Source organism: Gossypium hirsutum, chromosome A07 (genome assembly GCF_007990345.1).
Source record: "Gossypium hirsutum isolate 1008001.06 chromosome A07, Gossypium_hirsutum_v2.1, whole genome shotgun sequence".
NCBI classification, from domain to species: domain Eukaryota; kingdom Viridiplantae; phylum Streptophyta; class Magnoliopsida; order Malvales; family Malvaceae; genus Gossypium; species Gossypium hirsutum.
In genome coordinates this window covers 90,462,848-90,483,508 of record NC_053430.1, presented here as the reverse complement: position 1 = coordinate 90,483,508, position 20,661 = coordinate 90,462,848, and the positions used below count along the sequence as shown (strand labels likewise).

At 35.2% G+C, this 20,661-nt stretch overlaps 1 non-coding gene across 1 annotated transcript; it reads left to right on the top strand.

The window, feature by feature from the left end:
* Window positions 1–3,997: 3,997 nt before the first annotated feature.
* Window positions 3,998–4,104, top strand: LOC121204262 (small nucleolar RNA R71). The gene has a single exon (XR_005899190.1). It is a non-coding gene; the product is annotated as a small nucleolar RNA R71 (small nucleolar RNA).
* The last annotated feature ends 16,557 nt before the right edge of the window (window positions 4,105–20,661 follow it).

Sequence of the window (20,661 nt, the reverse complement as noted above, 5' to 3'; positions counted from 1 at the left end):
CTACAACCCACTTGGATACATAGTCCACAGCAACTAAGTGTATTTGTTCCCATACGAAGAAGGGAATGGGCCTAAGAAGTCAATACCCCATAAGTCAAGAAATTCAATCTCCAAAATGTTTGTCAAGGGCATCTCATTCTTCCTTGATATACTTCCGGTCCTTTGGCATTTATCACAGTTCTTCACATAAACATGAGCACCTTTAAACAGTGTATGCCAAAAGAATCCTGCTTACAAAATCTTAGTTGCAGTACGTGAACCACCAAAGTATCCCCCACTTGGAGATGAATGGAAATGATATGAGATCTCAGCAATCTCACTTTTAGCTACACAGTTTTAGATTATATTATCTGTAAACTGTTTAAACAAAAATGGATCCTCCCAAAAATAATACCGACTATCATGAAGGAATTTTTTCCTTTGTAGGTATGTCATTTCTCAAGGAATTATTCCACATGCAAGATAATTGACAAAATCAGCAAACCAAGGTATTTCATGAATTTGACTTACCTCAAATAAGTGTTTATCTGGGAAATTCTCGTTGAACACATGATCAAGTTACCTCGTCTTGTTCCAACCTCGACAGATGATCAACTATTTGATTTTTGACACCTTTTCTGTCTTGGATCTCAAGGTCAAATTCATGGAGTAAAAGTATCCAACGAGTTAGCCTCGATTTCGAATCTTTCTTCATGAGCAAGTATTTAATGGCCGCATGGTCAGTAAATACTGTAACTTTGGTACCTAAAAGATATGAGCTGAATTTGTCAAAAGCAAAAACTATAGCAAATAGTTCCTTTTCAGTTACTGTAATTGAGTTGGGCTCCTGTCAAAGTTCTACTTGCATAGTAAATAGGGTGAAACACTTTGTTTCTTCTTTGATCCATCACAGCTCCAACAACATAATCACTTACATCGCATATTAACTCAAAAGGTAAGCTCCAATCAGGTGTAATGATTATTGGGGCTGAGATTAACTATTTTTTCAGATTTTCAAAAGCTTCCAAACATGCTTTGTTAAAATCAAACACTCTATCTTTCTCTAACAACAAACACAACGGTTTAGAAATTTTCGAGAAATCTTTGATAAACCTTTGATAAAAATCGGCATAGCCTAAGAAAATTCTGACTCCTTTCACATTAATTAGGGTCGGTAATACTTCAATTACATTCACCTTTGCTTTATCGACTTCAATTCCTCTATTTGAGATTTTATGCCCCAAGACAATCGCTTCCTTAACCATGAAATGACATTTTTCCCAGTTAAGGACAAGATTAGTCTCTTCGCATCTCTTCAGTACCTTAGCCAAATTACTCAAACAAATATCATAAGTGTTACCAAAGACTAAAAAATCATCTATGAAAACCTCAACAAAATTTTCAACCATATCAGTGAATATTGCCATCATGCATCATTGAAACGCTGTAGGTGCATTGCATAAACCAAAAGGCATTCGCCTAAAAGCAAACGTACTATATAGACAAGTAAAGGTTGTTTTATGTTGGTCCTCCAGAGCTACAACTATTTGGTTATGTCCCAAATAGACATCTAAAAAATAATAGAATTCATTACCTGGCAGTCAACCTAACATCTGATCCATAAAAGGCAACGGAAAATGGTCCTTTCGAGTGGCTTTATTCAATTTTATATAATCAATACAGATTCTCCAACCAGTAACAGTTCTCCTTGGAATCAACTCATTATGCTCATTTTCAACAATCGTGATTCTACCTTTCTTCGGTAACACTGCACCGGACTTACCCATGAACTATCTGAAATAGGATAGATGATTCCTGCATGTAACCATTTGATTACTTCCTTTCTCACAACTTCTTTCATAATAGGATTGAGCCTCCTTTGCCCATCAATTCAAGCTTTTTCACCTTCTTCTAAAATAATTTTATGCATACAAAAAGAAGGGCTTATACCTCGAATATTAACTATGGTCCAACCAATTGCTTTCTTAAATTTCTTTAGAACAGTAATTAGTTGTTGCTCTTGTTCTTTCATTAGTTCTATTGAAATAATCATAGGCAAAGTGAAACAGTCACCTAAATAAACGTATTTCAAATGAGAAGGAAATACCTTTAGTTTGAGTTTAGGTGGTTCTTCAATTGACAACTTGGGTTACACAAATTCTCTAACTTTTAAATCCAATGGTTCAAACCGTGTGGATTGAATAAAATTTCTTGGATTGGCTTCCATCAAAGCCATGTTTTCTTCACCTTCTTCATCCTCCAAAGGGTTAAGATCTAAGGCTTTCTCTAATGGATCTTCTTCAAAATTGCTTTCCATAGAAACCAAGGTTTCTATTTCTTCCATAACTGAACACTCTTCTACATGATCGGGAAATTTCATCGCTTTAAGAATGTTAAAGGTTACCTGATCGTCTTGAACTCACATGGTGAGTTCACCTTTCTGCACCTCGATTAACATTTTTTTCGTGGCTAAGAAAGGTCTCCCAAGGATGATCGACACTTTCTTATCTGCTTCAAAATCTAAGACAATGAAATCAGCAAGAAAAAAAATTATCAACTCTTACCAAAACATCCTCAATCTTTCCTTCGGGATATACTAAAGATCGATCCGCTAGCTGAAGCGTCACAGTTGTAGGTCTCATGTCACCTATCCCTAGCATCTTAAAAATAGACTTAGGCATCAAGTTGATACTCGCTCCTAAATCACAGAAAGCTTTACCACAGTAAGATTCACCAATGTTACAGGGTATAGTAAAGCTTCCTGGGTCTTTCAATTTCGGTGGCAGTTTGTTTTGCAGGAACGCACTTCACTCCTTTGTCAAAGCGATAGTCTCATACTCACTCAATCATTTCTTTCTGGACAGTATATCTTTCATAAACTTCACATAATTCGGCATTTGTTCTAAAGCCTCCACCAATAGAATATTGATGTGTAACTGTTCAGAACATCCAAAAACTTCTTGAATTGCACCTCATGTTTCTGCTTGTGTTGCTGCAATCTTTACGGATATGAAGGTGATGGAACTTTCGGTTGAACCGAATAATTGTTCTAAGTAGGTAAATCTGCATCCAAAGAAGATGTTAAAGTATTTAAATTCACTAAGTTAGGATTTACCTTGTCGTCTTTGCAGATTCTGACTCTTTTGGTGTAGGAATTTCAATAGTTGGTTGATTCTGCTTAATGGGCTTATCTTCGACATCAATCAATTGGGGTTCCAAAATTTTACCACTTTGCAATGCCACTGCCTTGATATGTTCTTTACCCAAATTTCTTATATTCTCAGTATCGCTCGCAAGGTTCCTTGCGGTCTATTACGAAACTCTGTACCTAACTGACCCATTTGTTTTCCAAATTTTTCAGTGTTGTTGCTTGGCTTTGGATCAAAGCGTCATTGTTTTCCATGTACGTTTTCAACAAGTTCTCCAAACTGTTTGATGCCTCAACTTGAAGGGTCTTGGAGCTTGCTAATTAAACCTTTGAGATTGGTTGGGACTATGCTACAAGAAGTTGTTGTTCGATCCATTTCCTTGGTTGCTCTAAGAAAAGTTAGAATGATTACGCCATGAAGGATTGTAGAAGTTGGACTGGGGTCTTTTTCCACTCCTATTTTGATTTTGGTTCCTCACATAGTACACTAACTCGAGATTTGATGGACAATTCACAAAAGAATGACCTTCCCCACAGTACACACAGGAAGCTATTTCAAACAGACTTGGTGGCTGAGCTGTAAAATGATTAGCACTATTAGTGGTAAACTATTTTAACATTGAGGAAATAAACGATACCTGCGCTGATAACAAAGTGAGGGCGTCAACTTCATGAACTCTGGCTATACGTCTTCTTGAAGCTGTTCGATTTGTTGGCCATTGATAGTTATTACTCGTGATCCTTTCAATGATCTCATAAGCCTTATTAGAAGACTTAGATAAAATTGCACCATTCGCAGAAGCATCTACCATCAATCTTGTATGTGCATTGAAATCATTATAGAATGTCTCCAACTAGATACAATGAGGAATCCCATGATGAGGACACTTACGAAGTAACTATTTGAATCGCTCCCAAGCCTCATACAACGACTCGTCATCCAATTGTTGGAAAGTTGTGATCTCGTTCCTCAACTTAGCATTTTTGCTAGGTGGGAAATACTTAACCAAAAAATATCTCTGCTAATTCCTGCCATGTAGATATGGAACTTGGTGGCAATAAATTGAGCCATGCTCATGTTCGATCTCGTAACAAGTACGGAAACAACTTCAGCCTCAATGCGCCTTCAGTCACATCGGCTATCTTGAATGAATCACTCACCTCCATAAACAATCGAGGGTGGAGATGTGGATCTTCCATGGGCATACCACATCACTGGTTTCAATTCAAATTGGGTTGCCTTAATATTTGGCCTTCTAATTCCTGGATTTAACTCACTGGAAAGTGGCAAAGCATATTGTCTGATGCATCGATCCCTATCATCGGCAATGAGGATGGGATTCCATACATGATCTGCTTTATTACATTGGTCTTGATTTTGATTTCCAAGGTCCATCTCGACTTGTCTTTGAGCTTTTCATTCACGTCTAATTTGTCTAAAATTTTGCCCAATTTCAAGGTCTACAGGGAGTAAATTGATAATTCGATCTATGCTCATAAACACCTGAGAAGAAATTCACAAAATTTAAAAATAATAAGTTAGTAATGTTAGAAATAAACTAAATTGGAAGTAATTAATTTCACAAAAGAAATAACTATGGCAACAGTTAACAATCACCAGCAACGGCGCCAAAAACTTGTAACGCGTAGGTTTGTGCAAGTGTACACAGTCGTTATCAAGTAATAAGTAAGTATGAGTTATCGTCTCCATAGGGATTGTATTTGTGCTAAATCACTTAATTTGTAAAATTATATTAACAATTTGGTAAATAAAAAAAGAATATAGTTGAGAAGTGATGATTAAAATATATTAAACTAAATGCAATGTTCCCTAATGCAAATTATCCTAAATATGCAAACTATATGAATGAAGTAGATTTTAGAAAAATTAAACACAATTTGCAACAATTATAACATAAATAAACTAGGAAAATTACTTTAATTATACTCAACTTATTATTAATATGCTTAATAACTTTCGGAAAAACATTCCATAACAACTCGATCTTTCACGAGTTTGGAAACCACATTAGGTCCTTTCGGAATCTTTTACTTAGTAAATACGCATTTTACTGATCCTTATTTACTAAGGGTTTCTTAGCATTCGCGTGAGGTAACAGAGACATGTTAGGTTTGAAACAGTTTAATCACACAAATCTAAAAACTATGTAGATAACAGAGCTTGGTTAGAGTTGTTATGCAACCTGCAATTTAATCGAGTTAGGATCTAAATTGAGCCTGCACATTTCAATTATGTGTCCAATAGGTGTCGTCTAGTTAGGATCGTTGTAATGGCCTAAATTCAAGGTCATCGGAACAGTGGTTTCGTAACCAGAAATCCGATTTAAAGAGAAATTTATTTCAATATTTTTGCATGAAAATTGATATGATAGGAAAATCGTATGAAAATATTAATAGAAAAATTTTACCAATTTAGTGGTTAGTTAGAAAATGAAATTATTGAAGAAATTGGGTAAAATAAGGTATCGGGACCTCTATCTCGTAAAACCGAGTCAAAAATAATTTTATAAATATTTATGAAATGTTATTAATGTGGTATTAAAATTTTGTTAGGAAATTTTAATATTTGGGTAGTCAATTAAATGAAAAGGACTAAATTGTAATAGGTGTAAAAGTTGCTAGAGTGATTAAATAGCTTAAGAGTCTAATGAGAAAGGATTTAAAAGGCAATTAGACCCAAAAGTTATTTGGGCTGGACGGAAAGGGTATGAAATCAGCCGAAAAATTGATAAATTAAGGGTAAAATTGGAATATTGCAAAATTAACTAAATAAAGCTAGGACTAAATAGGAAATATCTAGATTTCTCTTCATTTCTCTTCAATTCCAGCAGCTAAAAACACCATAGGAGGGTTCTCTAAGCTGGTATTTCATAATTTTTGCACCAAGTGAGTTAATCCTTGCATTTTTCTTGTAATTTTTGTGTTTCTAAGACTTTTACAACTAGGTCCTACTATTAAATTCATTAGTTTTTGAATTCATGGATGAAATTGAAAGTAACCATGGTTGAGTGCTGTAAGTTTATGATGAAATAGAATGAAATTAAAGCTTTAATTTGTTTATGAGATGATTTTATTAGGTAATTTCAATAGAAATTGATTTTTAGGACCTAATTGTGAAAATGCTTGGAATTAAAGTCTAATGCTGAAATTCTGATTCCTAAAGGTTGTAAACTAGTTTAAGGTGATAGAATAAAATGTTAATTAAGAAAAATCAGCTCAATTGAGAGGCTAATTGAGTAGGGATGAAATTATCATTTATTAAAAGCTTAGGGGAAAAATGGTAATAAACAGCTTGCACTAAAACAGTTTGGACAGCAGCAGTAGACTAACTTTGAAAAATCACGAAAAATTGTAGGAATCAAATTAGAAGATGAAAAAAATATGTAATTAAAGCTTATTGAGTCTAGTTTCTCATAGAAGAAATATTGTAAGCAATGGATTTGTAAATTTTGAGATATAATTAATTTTGTGAGACAAGGTCAGAATGAATTCGGGTTCCCCTGTTCTGACTTTGAAAAATTATAACAAATTGAATAAAAATAATTAGGGACTTAAATTTATATTTCTAGAATTCTAAATGAGTCTATTTTTAATATAAACAAACGAGAACATCATTTGAATTTTGTATAAAGAGATAATTTATTTTTAGTGAAGAAGGGTCAGAACTATTAGATAACAGAACAGGGGTGATTTTGAAGAATAAACTGTACTGATTGGCTAAACCAAAACTTCTGAAATTTTTATGGTAAAAATATATATGAGTCTAGTTTCAGGAAAAATTAACGTATCTTAATTTGGAGTTCCGTAGCTCAAGTTATAAATAATTTAGTGACTATGACTCAAGTAGACAGCTTTGAATAAACTATAAATAATAGTTGAATTATAGAGAATGTTGCATATGAACATGAAAAGTATTAAATTGATAATTAAATTTATTTATTTAGATCCAGAAGATTCAAATACGAAGCTAGATCGAGGAAAGGAAAAATTTTGGGATTAGTAGATTTTTATTGTTTACAAACAAGTATCAAGGTAAGTTCGTGTACTTGAATTATATTCTTAAATGCTTGAAATGCATGTTTTTTATATGAATATGATTTGAATGTTCATTATATGGAAATTTATGAAACATTGATATATTTGATAAAATGAGAATAAATCCCGTTTGAATGAAAGGAAAATTCGATGGATCTCTGAAAAGGAATTGACGGTAAAAAGGATCTAGCCTGGACGGGTGATCCTATCTTGATATAGCCCTCCCGAAGAATATGTGTAAAATGGATTTAGCCCAGACGGGTAATCCGAATTAGGGTCTGAATTTAGCCTGGACTGGTAATTCAGATCCAAGCTCATTAGAGTAATTGTTGTTGCAGGGGATTTAGCCTGGATTGGTAATCCCGACAATACTCTATGAGTTTATATTGTAGGGGATTTAGCCTGGACTGGTAATCCCGCTGCAAGTTTGAGGTTCGCGGGAGTATGCTCTCTGAAATGGATATGTGTGCACATGAATATGAATTGACGGACCCGGAATTGTACAATAAATGTGTACCTCTGAAAATCCATCGAAATTCCGATAAATTCAACAGGATAAATATGGAAAAATAACAAGGAAATGGAAATCATGGTATTGATGAGCTCATCAATCATAGTATATATTATTGGTACATGGAAATTATTGTACTAACTTGAATGTTGAGTTTGTGCATATTATGGTAATAATGCATTGAATGGATATAGGAATGTTTATTGTATTGTATTGAAAATATTAAGTAAGTATAATTCTTGTTACATGAGCTTCCTTTTTCCCTGTTTTGTAGTATTAAGAGCTCGGAGGTCGGATTTGGTCGGAGACACATCACACTATCAACCTCAGGATTTCGGTATATAAAGAAACTTTATTTTGGAAATCAATGGCATGTATAAGCTAACAAAGTAAATGTTAACGTGAAATGAATGTAAAGTTAGCCATTAGTATGGTTAACAAACCTGGTTATAGATATGTGATGACGTTATCTTATATAAATGCATGAATCTATCATGAAAATATGTTGAATTGATTTGGTTCATGTGGATTGGTCTTGATTTAATATTACAGGGAAGGTTAGATATTTATAAAAGGGCTATATTAAATATAAAAAAATTAATTCGTAAACTCCGGTAATGCCTCGTACCCTATTCCGGTAATGAATACGGGTAGGGGTATTACATTTATTGGTATCAGAGCTACGGTTTAGCCGGTTCTAGGACCGATGTAGCAAATACGGGATTAGCTATACATGCCATTTAAATTATTATTGATAGTGTGATATCTCCTGACCATTTAAAATGTGTTTTTCTTATAGTAATGTCATCCGACCGAGCTCAATATGAGGAAGCTGGGAGTCATGCTCCGACTTCAGTACAAAGAGAAGAAACTAGCAGTAGAAGGCCCGAGACAGAGGGTCGAGGGGAGGAGGCAAAAATAGCCTTCTTTCAAATGATGAATGAATGGTTTAATCATTACTTAAGAACTAACCCTGTAGTGCAGCAAGTTCAAGCTCCCCCTCCTGCTCCTCCACCGGCTCCCGAGATCCCACAAGGTACAGGTACTGAATCTGTCAGAAAAGGGAAAGCTCCAGTAGATAAAATTTGAAAATATGGGGCCGAAGAATTTCGAACAGCAGTTGATGATGATTCCGAACGGGCTGAATTCTGGTTAGAAAACACTACTCGGGTTCTAGAAGAATTATCTTGTACACCAGAAGAATGTCTGAAATGTGCCGTTTCACTGCTAAAAGATACAGCTTACCATTGGTGGAATACTAAAGCTTCAGTTGTTCCGAAAGAAGAAATTACATGGGAAATCTTTCAGACCGAGTTCAGAAAAAAATATATCAGCCAGAGGTTCCTTGACCAGAAAAGAAAAGAATTTCTTGAACTGAAACAGGGCAATAGATCAGTATCTGAATATGAAAGAGAATTTGTTCGATTGAGTAAATATGCTCGAGAATAGGTACAGTCAGAAGCTGAAATGTGCAAACGATTCAAAGAAGGGTTGAATGAAGACATTAAGTTACTGATCGAAATTCTTGAAATTCGAGAGTTTGCTACATTGGCAGAGATAGCTTATAAAGCAGAAGAATTGAGCAAAGAAAAGAAACAGGCTGAGAGAGAAGCTCGAATTTTTAGTAAAAGACCGATGGGAAAATCCCAGTTTTCTGCTTCAAAGAAATTGAAGAAATATCAGGATCGTTCTACTTCAGCCATTGGGTAATCAGGCAAAGAGCGAGGTTCTCAACGCATTAATCCAAGGCCTTCTACTCCATCAGTGGCCAGTGTTAGCAGTGTTGGCACTCCTAAACCGAGATGCCAGTACTGTAATAAAGATCATTTTGGTGAATGTTGATTTAAGAGTGGGGCTTGTTACCGATGTGGTTCTTTTGACCATTTCCTCAGAGATTGTCCAGAAAGGGTTGAAAAAGAAGTTGAACATATATCGAAGCCGAGTAATCTTGTTTCGAGGGGCAGACCACCTCGACCATCCGGTAATGTCAGTGGTAGTCGAGGAGCTACAAAAGATACTATAGGTAGGCCTGAGGTACGAGCACCTGCTAGGACATATGCCATTCGTGCCAGAGAAGATGCTTCAGCACCCGATGTTATTATTTGTACATTTTCTTTACTTGATACTGATATTACTGCATTGATTGATCCTGGTTCTATGCATTCATATATATGTGTTAAACTTGCAATTGTTAAAAATTTATCTGTTGAACCTACTGAATTTGTGTTTAAAGTCTTGAACCCCCTGGGCCAGTTTGTGTTAGTGGATAAAATTTGTAAAAATTGTCCACTGATGGTAAGAGGTTATTGTTTCCCGACTGATTTGATGTTACTGCCATTTGATGAATTTGACGTGATATTGGGTATGGATTGGTTAACCCAGCATGATGCGATAGTAAATTGTAGACAAAAATATATTATGCTAAAATGTCAGAATGGTGAGTTGCTCCGGGTTAAATCTGATCAGACAGAGGGGTTATCTGATATGATTTCAGTAATGGTAGCACAGAGGTATGTCAAAAAAGGGTATGATGCTTACTTGGCTTATGTACTCGACACCAAGGTATCTGAGTCAAAGATACAGGCAGTTCCAATGGTATGTGAATTTTCTGATGTGTTTCCAGAGGAATTACCGGGATTACCACCAGAAAGAGAAGTGGAATTTTCTATAGATTTGATTCCAGGAACTACTCCAATTTCTATAGCTCCGTATCGGATGGCTCCTACAGAATTAAAAGAGTTAAAGACACAGTGGCAAGAGCTTGTTGATAGAGGTTTTATTCGACCGAATCATTCACCTTGGGGTGCTCCGGTTCTATTTATGAAAAAGAAAGAAGGATCTTTAAGATTGTGTATCGAATACCGGCAGCTTAATAAAGTAACTATAAAGAATAAGTACCCGTTACCCCGGATTGATGATTTATTTGATCAGCTGAAAGGTGCTACTATGTTTTCAAAGATTGATCTTCGATCAGGTTATTATCAGTTACGAGTAAAGGAGTCAGATGTGCCAAAAACAGCCTTTAGAACCAGGTATGGGCATTATGAGTTTCTAGTTATGCTGTTTGGGCTAACTAATGCACCTGCAGTATTCATGGATTTGATGAACCGGATATTCAGACCGTACTTAGACAGATTTGTAGTAGTATTCATTGATGATATTTTGGTTTATTCTTGGGATAAAGAAGAACATGCAGAACATTTGAGAATTGTGTTGCAAATTCTACGAGAGAAGCAGTTATATGCTAAATTCAGTAAATGTGAATTTTGGCTTCGAGAAGTGGGTTTTCTTGGACACATTGTATCTGCCGAAGGCATCAGGGTAGATCCAAGTAAAATCTCAGCTATTGTCAATTGGAGTCCACCGAAGAATGTATCTGAAGTTAGAAGTTTCTTGGGTTTAGCTGGTTATTATCGGAGATTTGTACAGGGATTCTCTATGATAGCTTCTCCAATGACTCGATTATTGCAGAAAGATGTAAAGTTTGAGTGGACTGATGAATGTCAACAAAGTTTCAACCGTTTGAAAGACCTATTAACGAAAGCACCTGTATTAGTGCAGCCTGAACCGGGTAAGGAATTTGTTATTTACAGTGATGCCTCATTAAATGGTTTAGGTTGTGTTTTGATGCAAGAAGGTAAAGTAATAGCCTATGCTTCAAGACAACTTAAACCACATGAAAGAAATTACCCAGTACATGATCTTGAATTAGCTGCTATTGTATTTGCATTGAAGATATGGCGGCATTACTTGTATGGTGAGAAATGTCATATTTATACTGATCATAAAAGCTTGAAATATTTGATGACACAGAAAGATTTGAATTTGAGACAGCACAGGTGGCTTGAACTGATAAAGGACTATGATTTGTTATTGATTACCATCCGGGTAAAGCTAATGTTGTAGCTGATGCTTTGAGCCGGAAATCTCTGTTTGCTTTACGAGCTATGAATAACCGGTCATCATTGACTGATGATGGTTCAATCCTAGCTGAATTGAGAGCTAAACCGACTTTTTTACAGCAAATATGTGAAGCTCAGAAGAATGATGAGAAGTTACAGGTTAAACGGGCACAGTGTGAGTCAGGTAATGATTCTGAATTTCAGATTGGTTCTGATGATTGTTTATTATTCAGAGGTAGGGTATGTGTACCTTAGAATTCAGAGCTCATACAGAAGATTCTACGCGAGGCCCACAGTAGTACTATGTCTGTACATCCGGGGAGTAATAAAATGTATAATGATATGAAAAAGATGTACTAGTGGTTGGGAATGAAACGTGATATCTCTGAGTTTGTATCAAGGTGTTTAATATGTCAGCAAGTTAAAGCTGAACATCAGGTACCTTCGGGGTTACTTCAGCCAATTACTATACCGGAATGGAAATGGGAAAGAATCACTATGGATTTTGTATCGGGGCTACCTTTGTCTCCGAGGAAAAAAGATGCTATTTGGGTGATTGTTGATCGATTAACAAAGTCAGGTCACTTTATTCCGGTACGTATGGATTATTCTTTAGATAAACTAGCTGAACTGTACATATCTGAGATTGTCAGGTTACATGGAGTGCCTGTGTCCATTATATCAAATAGAGATCCCCGATTTACGTCTCGTTTCTGGGACAAATTGCAAGAAGCCTTGGGTGCTCAGTTGTATTTCAGCACTGCATTTCATCCTCAGACAGATGGTCAATCTGAGCATGTAATTCAAGTATTGGAAGATATGCTCCGATGTTGTATACTAGAGTTTGAAGGTAATTGGGAGAGGTATCTACCTTTGATTGAATTTGCTTACAATAACAGTTATCAGTCTAGTATTAAAATGGCTCCGTATGAAGCTTTATATGGTAGAAAATGTAGAACACCGTTATATTGGACAGAGCTCAGTGAAAGGAAGATACATGGGGTTGATTTGATCCGGGAAACAGAAGAAAAAGTAAAGGTTATTCGAGATAGTCTAAAAGTAGCTTCCGATCGTCAAAAATCATATGCCGACCTTAAGCGAAAAGAGATTGAATTTCAAGTCGGTGACAAGGTATTTCTGAAAGTGTCTCCTTGGAAGAAAGTTCTTCGATTTGGTCGAAAGGGTAAATTGAGTCCAATATTTATCGGGCCCTATGAAATCATAGAAAGAATTGGTGATATCCATAATGTTTTTCATGTATCTATGTTACGATGATATCGATCAGATCCTTCACATGTTATTTCTCCGACAGAAGTAGAGATTCAACCGGATATGACTTACAGTGAAGAACCGGTCAAGATATTGGCACGGGAGACAAAAGAGCTTAGAAATAAAAAGATAAATTTGGTGAAAGTATTGTGGCAAAAGCACGGGATTGAGGAAGCGACATGGGAACCAGAGGAGGCAATAAGGAAACAATACCCAAACCTCTTTACTGGTAAGATTTTCGAGGACGAAAATCCTTAAAAGGGGGGGAGAGTTGTAATGGCCTAAATTCAAGGTTATCAGAACAGTGGTTTCGTAACCAGAAATCCGATTTAAAGAGAAATTTATTTCAATATTTTTGCATGAAAATTGATATGATAGGAAAATCGTATAAAAATATTAATAGAAAAATTTTACCGATTTAGTGGTTAGTTAGAAAAAGAAATTATTGAAGAAATTGGGTAAAATAAGGTATCGGGACCTCTATCTCGTAAAACCGAGTCGAAAATAATTTTATAAATATTTATGAAATGTTATTAATGTGGTATTAAAATTTCGCTAGGAAATTTTAATGTTTGGGTAGTCAATTAAATGAAAATGACTAAATTGTAATAGGTGTAAAAGTTGCTATAGTGATTAAATAGCTTAAGAGTCTAATGAGAAAGGATTTAAAAGGCAATTAGACCCAAAAGTTATTTGGGCTGGACGGCAAGGGTATGAAATCAGCCGAAAAATTGATAAATTAAGGGTAAAATTGGAATATTGCAAAATTAACTAAATAAAGCTAGGACTAAATAGGAAATATCTAGATTTCTCTTCATTTCTCTTCAATTCCAGCAGCTAAAAACGCCATAGGAGGGTTCTCTAAGCTGGTATTTCATAATTTTTGCACCAAGTGAGTTAATCCTTGCCTTTTTCTTGTAATTTTTGTGTTTCTAAGACTTTTACAACTAGGTCCTACTATTAAATTCATTAGTTTTTGAATTCATGGATGAAATTGAAAGTAACCATGGTTGAGTGCTGTAAGTTTATGATGAAATAGAATGAAATTAAAGCTTTAATTTGTTTATGAGATGATTTTATTAGGTAATTTCAATAGAAATTGATTTTTAGGACCTAATTATGAAAATGCTTGGAATTAAAGTCTATTGCTGAAATTCTGATTCCTAAAGGTTGTAAACTAGTTTAAGGTGATAGAATAAAATGTTAATTGAGAAAAATCAGCTCAATTGAGAGGCTAATTGAGTAGGGACGAAATTATCATTTATTAAAAGCTTAGGGGAAAAATGGTAATAAACAGCTTGCACTAAAACAGTTTGGACAGCAGCAGTAGACTAACTTTGAAAAATCACGAAAAATTGTAGGAATCAAATTAGAAGATGAAAAAAATATGTAATTAAAGCTTATTGAGTCTAGTTTCTCATAGAAGAAATATTGTAAGCAATGGATTTGTAAATTTTGAGATATAATTAATTTTGTGAGACAATGTCAGAATGAATTCGGGTTCCCCTGTTCTGACTTTGAAAAATTATAAAAAATTGAATAAAAATAATTAGGGACTTAAATTTATATTTCTAGAATTCTGAATCAGTCTATTTTTAATAAAAACAAACGAGAACATCATTTGAATTTTGTATAAAGAGATAATTTATTTTTAGTGAAGAAGGGTCAGAACTGTTAGACAACAGAACAGGGGTGAATTTGAAGAATAAACTGTACTGATTGGCTGAACCAAAACTTCTGAAATGTTTATGGTAAAAATATATATGAGTCTAGTTTCAGGAAAAATTAACGGATCTTAATTTGGAGTTCCGTAGCTCAAGTTATAAATAATTTAGTGACTATGACTCAAGTAGACAGCTTTGAATGAACTATAAATAATAGTTGAATTATAGAGAATGTTGCATATGAACATGAAAAGTATTAAATTGATAATTAAATTTATTTATTTAGATCCAAAAGATTCAAATACGAAGCTAGATCGAGGAAAGGAAAAATTTTGGGATTAGTAGATTTTATTGTTTACAAACAAGTATCAAGGTAAGTTCGTGTACTTGAATTATATTCTTAAATGCTTGAAATGCATGTTTTTGATATGAATATGATTTGAATGTTCATTATATGGAAATTTATGAAACATTGATATATTTGATAAAATGGGAATAAATCCCGTTTGAATGAAAGGAAAATTCGATGGATCTCTGAAAAGGAATTGACGATAAAAAGGATCTAGCCCGGACGGGTGATCCTATCTTGATATAGCCCTCCCGAAGAATATGTGTAAAATGGATTTAGCCCAGACGGGTAATCCGAATTAGGGTCTGAATTTAGCCTGGACTGGTAATTCAGATCCAAGCTCATTAGAGTAATTGTTGTTGCAGGGGATTTAGCCTGGACTGGTAATCCCGACAATACTCTATGAGTTTATATTGCAGGGGATTTAGCCTGGACTGGTAATCCCGCTGCAAGTTTGAGGTTCACGGGAGTGTGCTCTCTGAAATGGATATGTGCGCACAAGAATATGAATTGACGGACCCAGAATTGTACAATAAATGTGTACCTCTGAAAATCCATCGAAATTTCGATAAATTCAACGGGATAAATATGGAAAAATAACAAGGAAATGGAAATCATGGTATTGATGAGCTCATCAATCATAGTATATATTATTGGTACATGGAAATTATTGTACTAACTTGAATGTTGAGTTTGTGCATATTATGGTAATAATGCATTGAATGGATATAGGAATGTTTATTGTATTGTATTGAAAATATTAGGTAAGTATAATTCTTGTTACATGAGCTTCCTTTTTCCCTGTTTTGTAGTATTAAGAGCTCGGAGGTCGGATTTGGTCGGAGACACATCACACTATCAACCTCAGGATTTCGGTATATAAAGAAACTTTATTTTGGAAATCAATGGCATGTATAAGCTAACAAAGTAAATGTTAACGTGAAATGAATGTAAAGTTAGCCATTAGTATGGTTAACAAATATGTGATGACGTTATCTTATATAAATGCATGAATCTATCATGAAAATATGTTGAATTGATTTGGTTCATGTGGATTGGTCTTGATTTAATATTACAGGGAAGGTTAGATATTTATAAAAGGGCTATATTGAATATAAAAAAAAATTAATTCGTAAACTCCGGTAATGCCTCGTACCCTATTCCGGCAATGAATACGGGTAGGGGTATTACATTTATTGGTATCAGAGCTACGGTTTAGCCGGTTCTAGGACCGATGTAGCAAATACGGGATTAGCTATACATGCCATTTAAATTATTATTGATAGTGTGATATCTCCTGACCATTTAAAATGTGTTTTTCTTATAGTAATGTCATCCGACCGAGCTCAATATGAGGAAGCTGGGAGTCATGCTCCGACTTCAGTACAAAGAGAAGAAACTAGCAGTAGAAGGCCCGAGACAAAGGGTCGAGGGGAGGAGGCAAAAACAGCCTTCTTTCAAATGATGAATGAATGGTTTAATCATTACTTAAGAACTAACCCTGTAGTGCAGCAAGTTCAAGCTCCCCCTCCTGCTCCTCCACCGGTTCCCGAGATCCCACAAGGTACAGGTACTGAATCTGTCAGAAAAGGGAAAGCTCCAGTAGATAAAATTCGAAAATATGGGGCCGAAGAATTTCGAACAGCAGTTGATGATGATTCCGAACGGGCTGAATTCTGGTTAGAAAACACTACTCGGGTTCTGGAAGAATTATCTTGTACACCAGAAGAATGTCTGAAATGTGCCGTTTCACTGCTAAAAGATACAGCTTACCATTGGTGGAATACTAAAGCTTCAGTTGTTCCGAAAGAAGAAATTACATGGGAATTCTTTCAGACTGAGTTCAGAAAAAAATATATCAGCCAGAGGTTCCTTGACCAGAAAAGAAAAGAATTTCTTGAACTGAAATAGGGCAATAGATCAGTATCTGAATATGAAAGAGAATTTGTTCGATTGAGTAAATATGCTCGAGAATAGGTACAGTCAGAAGCTGAAATGTGCAAACGATTTGAAGAAGGGTTGAATGAAGACATTAAGTTACTGATCGGAATTCTTGAAATTCGAGAGTTTGCTATATTGGCAGAGATAGCTTATAAAGCAGAAGAATTGAGCAAAGAAAAGAAACAGGCTGAGAGGGAAGCTCGAATTTTTAGTAAAAGACCGATGGGAAAATCCCAGTTTTCTGCTTCAAAGAAATTGAAGAAATATCAGGATCGTTCTACTTCAGCCATTGGGTATTCAGGCAAAGAGCGAGGTTCTCAACGCATTAATCCAAGGCCTTCTACTCCATCAGTGGCCAGTGTTGGCAGTGTTGGCACTCCTAAACCGAGATGCCAGTACTGTAATAAAGATCATTTTGGTGAATGCTGATTTAAGAGTGGGGCTTGTTACCGATGTGGTTCTTTTGACCATTTCCTCAGAGATTGTCCAGAAAGGGTTGAAAAAGAAGTTGAACATATATCGAAGCCGAGTAATCTTGTTTCGAGGGGCAGACCACCTCGACCATCCGGTAATGTCAGTGGTAGTCGAGGAGCTACAAAAGATACTATAGGTAGGCCTGAGGTACGAGCACCTGCTAGGACATATGCCATTCGTGCCAGAGAAGATGCTTCAGCACCCGATGTTATTACTGGTACATTTTCTTTACTTGATACTGATATTACTGCATTGATTGATCCTGGTTCTACGCATTCATATATATGTGTTAAACTTGCAATTGTTAAAAATTTATCTGTTGAACCTACTGAATTTGTGGTTAAAGTCTCGAACCCCCTGGGCCAGTTTGTGTTAGTGGATAAAATTTGTAAAAATTGTCCACTGATGGTAAGAGGTTATTGTTTCCCGGCTGATTTGATGTTACTGCCATTTGATGAATTTGACGTGATATTGGGTATGGATTGGTTAACCCAGCATGATGCGGTAGTAAATTGTAGACAAAAATATATTGTGCTAAAATGTCAGAATGGTGAGTTGCTCCGGGTTAAATCTGATCAGACAGAGGGGTTATCTGATATGATTTCAGTAATGGTAGCACAGAGGTATGTCAAAAAAGGGTATGATGCATACTTGGCTTATGTACTCGACACCAAGGTATCTGAGTCAAAGATACAGGCAGTTCCAATGGTATGTGAATTTTCTGATGTGTTTCCAGAGGAATTATCGGGATTGCCACCAGAAAGAGAAGTGGAATTTTCTATAGATTTGATTCCAGGAACTACTCCGATTTCTATAGCTCCGTATCGGATGGCTCCTACAGAATTAAAAGAGTTAAAGACACAGTTGCAAGAGCTTGTTGATAGAGGTTTTATTCGACCGAATCATTCACCTTGGGGTGCTCCGGTTCTATTTATGAAAAAGAAATAAGGATCTTTGAGATTGTGTATCGAATACCGGCAGCTTAATAAAGTAACCATAAAGAATAAGTACCCGTTACCCCGGATTGATGATTTATTTGATCAGCTGAAAGGTGCTACTATGTTTTCAAAGATTGATCTTCGATCAGGTTATTATCAGTTACGAGTAAAGGAGTCAGATGTGCCAAAAACAGCCTTTAGAACCAGGTATGGGCATTATGAGTTTCTAGTTATGCTGTTTGGGCTAACTAATGCACCTGCAGTATTCATGGATTTGATGAACCGGATATTCAGACCGTACTTAGACAGATTTGTAGTAGTATTCATTGATGATATTTTGGTTTATTCTCGGGATGAAGAAGAACATGCAGAACATTTGAGAATTGTGTTGCAAATTCTACGAGAGAAGCAGTTATATGCTAAATTCAGTAAATGTGAATTTTGGCTTCGAGAAGTGGGTTTTCTTGGACACATTGTATCTGCCTAAGGCATCAGGGTAGATCCAAGTAAAATCTCAGCTATTGCCAATTGGAGTCCACCGAAGAATGTATCTGAAGTTAGAAGTTTCTTGGGTTTAGCTGGTTATTATCGGAGATTTGTACAGGGATTCTCTATAATAGCTTCTCCAATGACTCGATTATTGCAGAAAGATGTAAAGTTTGAGTGGACTGATGAATGTCAACAAAGTTTCAACCGATTGAAAGACCTATTAACGAAAGCACCTGTATTAGTGCAGCCTGAACCGGGTAAGGAATTTGTTATTTACAGTGATGCCTCATTAAATGGTTTAGGTTGTGTTTTGATGCAAGAAGGTAAAGTAATAGCCTATGCTTGATGTGTTCTGCAAGGTGATGATCTACAAGGAAATGGGAAAATAAACAGGGTAAGCATATAAGATGCTTAGTAAGTTCATAGGTATTAAACAAAACTTATCTTATCTTTTAATTAATTACAATAAGCTACCATAATTTAACATAGTTTGGCTAGGCATGACAAATCATAACATCAATAAGGTGAGTTTTAATATATAATTAAACCATGCAATATCACAAGTATTTGACATGCCATTTCATGTCACAATAGATAACAACTCCAAATCTCATTCAATTAAAGAGTAATATAATCACATATATATCAATAGCTTTATAAATAAATCATTTAATAATGTTTCATTTGAACATCGAGTTCATTTCGTCTCATTTCATATAAATTGTTTCACCTAATGAACCCAAGTAAATGGACTCGGATGCACAAGTAAGTATACCACGCTAGTTGCTCATCCAAGCTAGATACATTCATTTCAAGTTACCCGTTTGGGCTAAACATTTATAATGAAACTTCCGATTGCTTGTCCAAACTAAGTATATATACTATCAGGTTACCTGTATGATCTAAACCTTTAAAATGACATTAGCTTACTCGTCCGAGCTAAACCTATGTCACATGTATTTGAGTATCCACAACAAATGCAAAACCTCGATAATATCTCTAATAAATCCCACATAAGTGTGCACAAAATAATATTGTCATGCCAATTATGTCCTAACCTTTACTAATTTCACCCAGGCATCTTTTACACATATAAACATTTATTTACAATTTAGTCCAATTCTAACCTTTTGAATCAATTCACCACCAATCAACCCATAATCAAACATACATTGTAACATCCCGATTTTGGGCCTAGTCAGAACAGTGGTTTCTAGACCACAAATTTGAGGTCATAAAATTTATTTTAATACTCTTTTGAGGTCTATAGCATGATAATATGATTGTGTAAAAACTTTGTTAAGAAATTTTATCGTTTGAATGCTTAAATAGTGAAAAAGGGCTAAATCGCATAAAGTATAAAAGTTTTGTTCTACTAGCTAAAGGTGTTAAATAACTATGAAACATTAAAGTTGAGGTCCTTATTGTGTAAATAGACAAGTAAAAATGTGGTGGCTGGACATGGAATTTTTAAATTTGAAATTGGTCAAAGTTAGGTGAGTTGGTGACTTAATAGATAAAAAAAAAAGAAGAAAAGGCTATCATGGAAACAACCATGGAAGCTTGAACATTTTCAGCAACTTACAACCCTTATTAGTAAGTCATTTTGATGGTCATTTTTGTGTTTTTGGAACCCTTATAGCTTAATCTAGCTAATGAACAGACTATTTTACACTATGGTTGAAGGTCTAGGATTTTTCTGTGAGAGCATTAATGTTGTTTGCTAAAATTTTATGGAATAAAATGAATCTTGGTTGTTAGATAAACAACTTTTGTTAAGTGATTTTCATGAAAACACCTAAAGAGGACCTTTTTGTAAAAAAAATAAAATAGATGGTAAATGTGTGAAATAACTAAAATTGTGGGTTTTTATAAGCTCAATAAAGGTTTTTCTAGGCTTGGGTAGTGAAGAAATTTGATGAAAATCATTTTACGAGCCTA